The sequence below is a fragment of the Mauremys reevesii genome, linkage group 3, assembly GCF_016161935.1.
Source record: "Mauremys reevesii isolate NIE-2019 linkage group 3, ASM1616193v1, whole genome shotgun sequence".
Classification (NCBI taxonomy): Eukaryota; Metazoa; Chordata; order Testudines; family Geoemydidae; genus Mauremys; species Mauremys reevesii.
The window spans coordinates 154,701,534-154,711,968 of NC_052625.1; the positions used below are offsets into that span (position 1 = coordinate 154,701,534).

Consider the following 10,435-nt stretch of genomic DNA (forward strand, 5'->3'; position numbering starts at 1 on the left):
GCTCCCCGCCGCCGCCGGCTGAAGTCGCTGAAAGTTCTGCAACCTCTATGAAAAAAATCATAGCCTTACTCATAACCATAGTATCTGAGCACTTGGCAAACATTAATACATTTATATTTATAGGAGTCCTATGAAAATAGGTGGTACTATTACCCCATTTTATAGATGGGGAACTGAAGAACAGAAGTTAAGGCCAACATTTTCAAGTATCCACTAATTTTGGGTGCCCAACTTGAGGTATCTAACACCTCATTGTTTCGAGTACTTAGCATTTTTATAGCACATATCTAGCATTTTAGGGCACAGCTCCCATTCACTTTAGTTGCAGCTGTAAGTGCTTAGTGCTTCTATGAATCAGGCCTCAAGGACTCAAGTCAGCCACCCAGAAAATGAGGAACGCAATCAGTGAGACTACCTGTGGGAAGTTTCATTTAAGTGTCATGGAAGCTTTATGTAAGAGATAAGAATAGAATCCAATTCCCCCGAGGATAGCATCCAGCTACCTTAACTAGGAAAGCACCTTTCTTTTCGCCATTCCCTGCCTCTGTCACTACACACCTTACAGATTCCTCAGTAAATGAAGCCAGGGTCCTATGAAGAACAGCCTCCTTCACAACATAACCCTGATTTTTTGCTGACCACTATCCGTTCTATGCAGCGAATGAGGCATGCTCATCATGGGGCCAAATTAAGGTTGCACGAGCAACCTCAATCTGGCATTTCCTAACTTTTGAGTGCTTGACTTTGCAACCTTAATTTTTGTATGGAATTTTCTAAATATTTAAAAAAAGCAAACACCTGCCCCCCACTGAAAATCCATCATGTTAAACCATATTGATACCCACATGGTTCATCATCAGTGTTGGAAGCTGTAGGTCCTAAGCACAGACCTCTACCACTTGAGTTAACAGGGAACCGGTAACAGCACTAGTCTGTTATCCGCCACATGGAAAAGCCACTAGAGGAAAACGAGAGAGACAAAAACAGTTCCTCAGCCCATCCTGAGCTACAGTTCTGAAGGGTTTTCCCCCTTGGTCTCTCTATCCTTCATGCTTCAGGGTTTACTGCAGAATTCTCCCTTGCTTTTTTAGCTGAGCACTGCTTCCCAGGGCTTTCACCCCCTTCCCCAGTGGGTTCCCACTGCCTCCCTTCCATTGGACTTTAGCAGTGACTCTCAGGGAACCACTTGTAGCTGCAGCTGCCCTTTCCTTACAGGCAGCCTGGCTCCTTAGAGCCCCAGGTGCTGTTCCATCCTCTTAATTGGCAAGACTGGGAGCATCTTGCCACCCCCATAAAACCCTGTCCATCAGGGGACCTGAACCTGCCACCCCCATAAAACCCTGTCCATCCCAGCATGCCTTATGTTGTTCTTCCTCACCTCTCTCTGAGTGAGTCAGGTTTCTTTCTCCTCTATCACAGTGCCTGGGTGCCTGCAGGTGGATCACTGAGAGCCCAGTAAAGAGTCTGCTCTCAGTGCTGTCCCTGATGACAGCCAGCAGGGCTGATTGCAGGAAAGGACCTGCTCCACCTCAGTCCCAGATAGAACATGTTCAGTCTAATCAGCTTGTAGGAATGATATGGGGAGGAGCATGCTAAGGGCATGTGTAATCTAATGTGCTGGCCTCTAACAAGCCTATATTGCCCATGTGCAAACAGTGATTTTTTTTCCCAGAGGTTTATAACTGGGCCAGATTAGGTTTCATGTGGGTTGCAAGAAGCACATCCCTGCCATCAAGATGACCCCCTTGTCCAACGTCAAGTCCCTGCTTCAAAGCCCAGAGGCACTAGAGTTCATGATGAAATAATTTTTAACATGGTGTGACAAAGTTCCTCCTCTGCCTTGGTGGGTCCTGCGCTTATTGGCAGATTTGCTCACCTCAGTGATCTTCCCCACAGTCTGGGTCAACTTCTCCTGTGTCTGATCAGGCGTTGGGAGGTTTGGGGGGAACCCGGGCCCACCCTCTACTCCGGGTTCCAGCCCAGGGCCCTGTGGATTGCAGCTGTCTATAGTGCCTCCTGTAACAGCTCCATGACAGCTACAACTCCCTGGGCTACTTCCCCATGGCCTCCTCCAAACACCTTCTTTATCCTCACCACAGGACCTTCCTCCTGGTGTCTGATAATGCTTGTACTCCTTAGTCCTCCAGCAGCACACCCTCTCACTCTCAGCTCCCTGCACCTCTTGCTCCCAGCTCCTCACACGCACTTCCTCTCCTCTGGAGTGAGCTCCTTTTTAAACCCAGATGCCCTGATTAGCCTGCTTTGATTGGCTGCAGGTGTTCTAATCAGCCTGTCTGCCTTAATTTGTTCTAGCAGGTTCCTGATTACTCTAGTGCAGCCCCTGCTCTGGGCACTCAGGGAACAGAAAACTACTCACCCAGTGACCAGTATATTTGCCCTCTACCAGACTCCTGCACCCCATTGGTCTGGGTCTGCCACAATGGGTAAAATATTTTTTCCCCTTAACCTCACTCTCTGAAGTGGCTGAATGGGTTTAGCTGAAACTTAAATACAGACAAAACCTGAGTCTGAGGCAGATGCCTAGAAGGAAATATTTTACCCTGAAAGGTTAAAGTTTGCCAAAAAAGTTATAAGTAACTGAAAACAGGGTTTTAAAGTGGAAAATATCAAGAAGCCTTGGAGTACTGCTTATAATTAATAATAATAATAAGTAAAATGATAATGCTGCACTAAGTTCCACGCAGATGGACCCCTCCACCCTTATAGAACCCTTACTGAAGTCAACAAGTCTTTGCCAGGGTCCAGTGGGCTGCTTGCAGAGAGCTCAGTACAGGATCAGGGTCATTCACTAAGTTGCCAATAGATACATATTATTTATATAATATAAACAGACAGACTCTCTTTCTTAGAGTTATTATTCAACTTGACCCTAACATGCCCAGGGGTCATAAACTTCCTCAAATAAGTCCACATGGGCTTGGTCCCCAGTCTCTCTCTTTTCTTTAACTCTAGTTGTCCAAGTTGTGGAAATGCAACCACCTTTTACAAGAGCAAAGGAGACTGAAGAGAAGGAACATCAAATGACAGGAACACTAAGAGTATTGCTGATTCTGATGGCACTTATTTCGTGTAGGTTTTCTGGCTTTTACTGTTGGTACAGTGGAGTGCTTGGTTTTAAATTTATAAAGTAGAAAAATCAAACTTTTACCATGAGACTAGATCTATGCAGTCCTTTAAATCTCATTAGCACATTGGCTTTTCCTTTCCATGCAGAAAGGTGTCCCTTCTTGGTTTGTACATGAACATTTTTTTCCTTCAGTTTAAATATAGGCAAGGAACCAGCGACAAAAGACAAAATAACTGAGAATAAATATTCTACTCCTAATTATCACCTACATGACTCAAAGCTAGAAGACCTGCCAGACTGCAGTCACATGGAAAGCAAGGGCCTACACTAGAGAACGGAGAAGTCTAAACTTCTAATTGCTGTTGAGTTCATACAGCTCCAAATGAAATCCTGGGAGAGACATCAAAAAGCAGGCACAGGAGCCAGCAGTGACATAACAGTGAAATGACTGAGAAACAGATTAAGGCGGCAAAATTAATTTTAGCAAATTTCCTTATTTGCCAATTTTCCCTATCCTTAGCTTCACCTCAATGAATTTCTGATCATAATACTTCCATGTTGGTGTAAGTATATTGATGACAATAGAATTATTTCTGATTTACACAGGTATAAGTGAGAACAGAATCTGGTCCTTTTTCTCTTAATATGAATTACTGCATACCTATAAGTTATAAGAATCATGCTTTGCAATATTTTGCTTTTGTATTATTCATATTAATTAGTTAGAGAATATGTCAGCTAGAAAAATTTTAGCTACTTTACGTTTCTTATAAGGAAAGAAACAGTTTTAAAATTTAAAAATATTAACAGAATGTGTGTCTACCCTTCTGGTTGTGAAGATAGAGTAGAAAACATGATTAAGTGTACATAATACATGCCTACCTGAGTCTGCAGAGGTACATGTATGAAACAACATGTAGGAGAAGTCTGAACTTCCCTATTTATCTCTATGAGGGCTTCAGTTGCAGAATTTGGCTTTTCTCCCCCCCAAGGATTTTGCCTTTATGCTGCACCAAGCATCTAGCAGGAACAAATCATCCCAAAGTGCAGAAAGAATAGCAAATATGGCAGGCAACCAGCTTGGCTTAAACGGTAAAATCTTTAAAAAAAGAACAGGAGTACTTGTGGCACATTAGAGACTAACAAATTTATTTCAGCATAAGCTTTCGGATGCATAGAGTGGAACACACAGACAGGAGATATTTATACATACAGAGAACATGAAAAGGTGGAAGTACCCATACCAACTGTAAGAGTCCAATCAACTGAGATGAGCTATCATCATCAGCTCATCTCAATTGATTGGACTCTTACAGTTGGTATGGGTACTTCCACCTTTTCATGTTCTCTGTATGTATAAATATCTCCTGTCTGTGTGTTCCGTTCTATGCATCCGAAGAAGCGAGCTGTAGCCCACAAAAGCTTATGCTGAAATAAATTTGTTAGTCTCTAAGGTGCCACAAGTACTCCTGTTCTTTTTGTGGATACAGACTAACACGGCTGCTACTCTGAAACCAGTAAAATCTTCGGTGAGCTTAAACTCAAAAAGGAAGCTTACAAGAAGTGGAAATTTGGTGTGATGGGGTTGGGACTCACCACTGCAGTGCCTCCTACTGGTTACTTCCAGGAATTAGCTCAGTTCACGGGGAGCACCTTCTGCCAGTGGTGTCCCATCCGTCATCTGTTCCTTGCCAGTGTCTGGACCCATGTTGCTCCCCACTCGGTGGCATCCTCTTCAGGCCATTTCCCTCCGGCAGTGCCTACTAGCCCATCCTCACCCCCTTCTGGGGGGGGGGGGGTGGAGTTAGCAACAGTCCGTGCACTGGCCTCAGTGGCCAACCACAACCTCCAAAGTCTATCCCCTTGTCTCAAGGGCCAGTTGCAGTTTGTTTCAGCCACCCTACTGCATGGCCAGGTGTAGTACAAGGGAGAAGGGGGACAGGGTGGGACCCAGGCCTGCCCACTTCTCTGGGTCCTGACTGAGGGACCCTTTGGTGGCAGACTTCCTGCCCTCCTTCTCTCCCCTTGTGTGCCTCTCTCCCTGGGCCGCTTCCCCTTTGGCCCCTTTGTACTGGCTAGGCCCTTCCCTCAGGGCCTGCAGCCTGGCAGGTAGTGGGCTGGAGTTCCCTAAGGCTGGGCTGGGCTGGGCTGGGCTGGGCTGGGCTGGGCTGCTTACTCAGGAGATAAACCTTCCCCTCTGAAGGTCTAGGAGAGACTCCCTGCTGCTTTTCTGGGCAGCCTTTATATATGGCCAAGCTGAGCCCTGATTGGCTGTCTCCAATCTTGGCCCTGATTGGCTCTCAGTAAGCCTTTTCCTGATTGGCTGCTGCCTTTGCAGCCTCTCTGGCCTACTCTAGCCCCCTCTCACATGTGGGTGGGGCAGTTGCCCCACCACATTTGGACAGATGACTAGGGAGGAATATAAAAATATTTCTAGAACATGCAGGGGTCTAATCATCATGCAGTGTCAGGGTTGGAAGGGACCTCTGGCGGTCATCTACTCTAATCCCCTGACAGATTTTTGCCCCAGATTCCCTAAATGGCCCCCTCAAGGATTGAACTGACAACCCAGGCCAATGCTTAAACCACTGAGCTATCCCTCCCTCCAGGAAGGCCAAGGCACAATTGGAGTTGCAGCTAGCAAGGGATGTGAAGGGTAACAAGAAGGATTTCTACAGGTATGTTAGCAACAAGAAGGTCAGGGAAAGTGTGGGACCCTTACTGAATGGGAGAGGCAACATAGTGACAGATGATGTGGAAAAAGCTGAAGTACTCAGTGCTTTTTTTGCCTCTGTCTTCACAGACAAGGTCAGCTCCCAGACTGCTTCATTGGGCAGCACAGTATAGGAAGGAGGTGAGCAGCCCTCAGTGGTGAAAGAACAGGCTAAGGACTATTTAGGAAAAATGGACATGCACAAGTCCAAGGGTCCAGATCTAATGCATCCAAGGGTGCTGAGGGAGTTGGCTGATGTGATTGCAGAGCCATTGGCCATTATCTTTGAAAATTCGTGGCAAATGGGGAAGGTCCCAGATGATTGGAAGAAGGCAAATATAGTGCCCATATTTAAAAAAGTGAAAAAAGAGAACCCAGGGAACTACAGACCAGTCAGCCTCACTTCAGTCCCCGGCAAAATCATGGAGCAGGTCCTCAAGGAAACCATTTTGAAGCACTTGGAGGAGAGGAAGGTGACCAACCTGATTGCCTTCCACAATGAGATAACTGGCTCTGTGGATATGGGGAAAGTGGTGGATGTGACATATCTTGACTTTAGCAAAGCTTTTGATATGGTCTCCCACAGTATTCTTGCCAGCAAGTTAAAAAAGAATGGATTGGATGAATGGACTATAAGGTGGATAGAAAGCTGGCTAGATTGTCAGGCTCAACAGGTAGTGATCAATGGCTCAATGTCTAGTTGGCAGCCGGTATCAAGCAGAGTGCCCCAGGAGTCGGTCCTGGGGCTGCTTTTGTTCAACATCTTTATTAATGATTTGGATGAGAGGATTAATTGCACCCTCAGCAAGTTTGCAGCTGACACTAAGCGGGGGGAGAGGTAGATACAGTGGAGGGTAGGGATAGGGTACAGAGTGACCTAGACAAATTGGAGGATTGGGCCAAAAGAAATGTGATGAGGTTCAACAAGGACAAGTGCAGAGTTCTGCACTTAGGAAGGAAGAATCCCATGCACTGCTACAGGCTGGGGACTGACTGGCTATACAGCAGTTCTGCAGAAAAGGACCTGGGGATTACAGTGGATGAGAAGCTGGATATGAGTCAGCAGTGTGCCCTTGTTGCCAAGAAGGCCAATGGCATATTGGGCTGTATTAGTAGGAGCATTGCCAGCAGATTGAGGAAAGTGATTATTCCGCTCTATTTGGCACTGGTGAGGCCACACCTGGAGTATTGCATCCAGTTTTGGTCCCCCCACTACAGAAGGGATGTGTACAAATTGGAGAGAGTCCAGTGGAGGGCAAGAAAAATGATTTGGGGCCTGGGACACATGACTTATGAGGAGAATCTGAGGGAACTGGGGTTAGTCAGTCTGCAGAAGAGAAGAGTGAGGGGGGATTTGATAGCAGCCTTCAACTCCCTGAAGGGGGGTTCCAAAGAGGATGGAGCTAGGCTGTTCTCAGTGGTGGCAGATGACAGAACAAGAAGCAATGGTCTCAAGTTGCAGTGGGGGAGGTTTAGGTTGGATATTAGGAAAAACTTTTTCACTAGGAGGGTGGTGAAGCACTGGAATGGGTTACCTAGGGAGGTGGTGGAATCTCCATCCTTAGAGGTTTTTTAAGTCCCAGCTTGACAAAGCCCTGGCTGGGATGATTTAGTAGGTGTTGGTCCTGTTTTGAGCAGGGGGTTGCACTAGATGACCTCCTGAGGTCTCTTCCAACCCTAATATTCCATGATTCTATGATTTTTTTTGTCTCCCTGCTCTGCTGGGACTTGTCTGCAATTGCATTTTGCTCTCCGGCTTTCCCCACAAGATGGAGTTAATGGGACTAAAGTGCATCTTTCCTACTCTGTTCCATGGAGCCAGGCTGCAGAGGGTAGTGTGGGGAACCAGCTAAGCTGCCCGGAGAACAGTGCAGCAGCTGAGGCTTAGAGAGGTGGACACATGAACCACAGAAGCTGGTTACAAAGCTCCCCTTCTCCCTAGAGTCTCAGAGGGAATAGTGAGGAAAGGTGCCAAGCCACCAGGACAACTATGTGGTGGGCAAGACCTAGGGAGTAGAAAAAGTCCTTCTGGAAAGTGTAACAGAAAATCCATCTGCAAAAATAATCACTGTCTGAAATAATCACACACCAACTTCACCTCATTAAGTTCTTGCAACTATGAGCCATAGTTGTGTGTACATTTGTGTGGAGTGGGGTGAGGGAGAAGGAATTGTGAGTGGAATCCTGACCCTATAGAAGTTAGTAGGAGTTTTGCCATTGACTTCAATGAAGCCAGGGTTTCTCTCAAAGAGTAACTCATGATGGTAAAATAAATTAGTGTTGCTGCAGCATTTAGGGGTTGCTACCACGGAATTCAGTTCCATTGTGCCATAGAGTACACAGGGCCCTACTCAGAAGCATTATAATTTGTGATCATATATCATGAGTCTGGCTTAAAATTAATTTAAATGTGTTTAAAATATTTTATTAATTGAATATTTTATTATTTCCCCATTCTGTTGGGATTTATAAGAACCTCCTCTGAACTGATGTTTTGCTGTGTCTGTGGAATTCTCAAACAACACACAATGGGAGGCAATGGGGGCAGCAAGATAAATGAGGTAAAGATTCAGGAAGACATGTTAAAATCTAATTGAAAATACTTGGAAATATTTTGAAAATTTCTGTGCACAGGTTAACCTTTGACTGGTGATTTAAGAGACCAGTGCTTAGTGAGGGAATTTGCAAGCTGACTCACTAATGTTTTAGTATTATTACTAAATAATTTCTTGTACATTTTAAATTGCTCACATTCATATACACCAGGACATGTCCAGGCACATGTTTCTGACCTCTCTGACATTGGTGTAAATGAGTAAATCCACTGAAGTCAGTGTAGTTACACTGATGTCAAACCATTAAAAGTGAGATCAGACTTCAGCCCTTGGCTGCAGCCTAGCTGTGTTTATTGTCATCTTAGCATGGGTTTGATTATATTCTGCTTAACATCTATTTTCTTTTAATTTTCTCTTTAATTCCTCTAGTAAATACATTTTGATATATTTAAGTTAATTGGAATTACTGACTGTAACATTAGAGGATAATGACTGTCTGTCACCCCTGGAGACAAAGTACATATCTTCTGACCTAGAAACGATAGCACAGTCTGGATTTTCATTCAAAGGCATGGGGACTGCAGGTTCCATCATCACAAAGGAATTGTTAAGATCAGAAGAATGGAGAGGCATGGAAACAGTTAAACTGGCTCCAGTTTATGTATTTTCTTTACTTTTGCCCTTTAAACATTTCACTGATTTTTTTTGTTTATTTGTAAAGATGACTTTGTGGTGGAAATTGAGTTTACAGACTGATTTCAGTGACATTTCACTGAAGTTACTCTAGACGGGCTTCTGTGTAAAGGAGATAAAAATATGGCCTCATATGTTTCCAGTTTTTCCTCACTGACCTATCCTAGAAATAAGCCATTTGATCTTTACAAAAATTAGAATCTGTCAGCTTGGAGAAAGCTGCTTTCCCTCCCCTCCATGCAGGGGTGGCTCTAACCATTTCGCCGCCCCAAGCACGGCGGCACGTTGCGGGGGGCGCTCTGCCGGAGCCACGGGACCAGCGGACCCTCCACAGGCACGTCTGTGGGAGGTCCACCGGAGCCACCTGCCGCCCTCGCGGCACCGGCAGAGCGCCCCCCGCGGCATGCTGCCCCAAGCACGGGCTTGGCGTGCTGGGGCCTGGAGCCGCCCCTGCCCCCATGCCAAATTTCATACAACTTTGGACAGAAAAGTATATTTTAATAATGAAGGTAAGAATTTATTGGATAGTAAATTATTTGTTACCCTCCAATGATGTGCTGGAGCCTGACAACGATTATACTTTCACTGTCAATTCAATTAGTTCCTACTTCTAGATGTTAGCTTAGTTATTTGCGGGGTTTTAATTAGAAGGCACTTGATATCAGTGCAAGTTTTGCCATTGATTTCAGTGAGAATACTCTCGGGTCCAAAATACCACAATTCTTAGAATAAATAATAATGAGTAGAACTTTCAGAAATGCAATCCCTCAAATCATAGAAGTCTGATACTATAATTGAAATCAAAAGACAGTTGAGGAAAATTATCTATGCAGTAGAATAAGGAGGAAAAAAGCTGAAATGTAACAAACATTTTTTTTTAGTTAGGTTATAGTATGTAGAGAATAGAAGGTCACAGCAATCAGGAGGGAATAAACAAAAGTTAGTACCATTCAGGGCCATCCATAAACCATAAATTTACAACAAAATAGCTATCTGGGTCACAATTACTTATTTTCACCCTCAGCTTACATGCCTAGCTTTGAAAATTTGACATTTAGAAGCTAAAGTTAAAAGGCAAGTATGAAGGCAAAATTGAAAAGCAAAGTGCCTCATCAGGACAGAGGTAGCATTCCACATAGAGCAGGAGAATAGGAGAATACTCCCCACCCCCGCAACAGTACAGAGTTATGGAGATGGGACAGAGTGGAGGAACTGCCAGGGAGCAGCTACCACTACTCCTTCCAGTGACCACCACTCACTTGTTAAAGTCACCACTTTAACAGACCAAACTGGGCTTTAGTTTCTTCTGCTACTCTGATCCCAAAGGAGAGTGCTAATTCCCTTGTCCTCAGGATTTCAGAATATTACCCAATATGGATTGGGTAG

General features: G+C 44.8%; 1 protein-coding gene across 1 annotated transcript in view; it reads left to right on the forward strand.

Moving 5' to 3' along the window:
- Positions 1–3,562: 3,562 nt before the first annotated feature.
- Positions 3,563–10,435, forward strand: part of COL9A1 (collagen type IX alpha 1 chain) — a 117,562-nt gene continuing 110,689 nt past the window's right edge. Inside the window, exons 1-2 of the mRNA XM_039532638.1 lie at positions 3,563–3,651; positions 8,275–8,362. The gene's annotated coding sequence lies outside the window, so the exon portion shown is untranslated. The remainder of the gene's footprint in view (positions 3,652–8,274; positions 8,363–10,435) is intronic.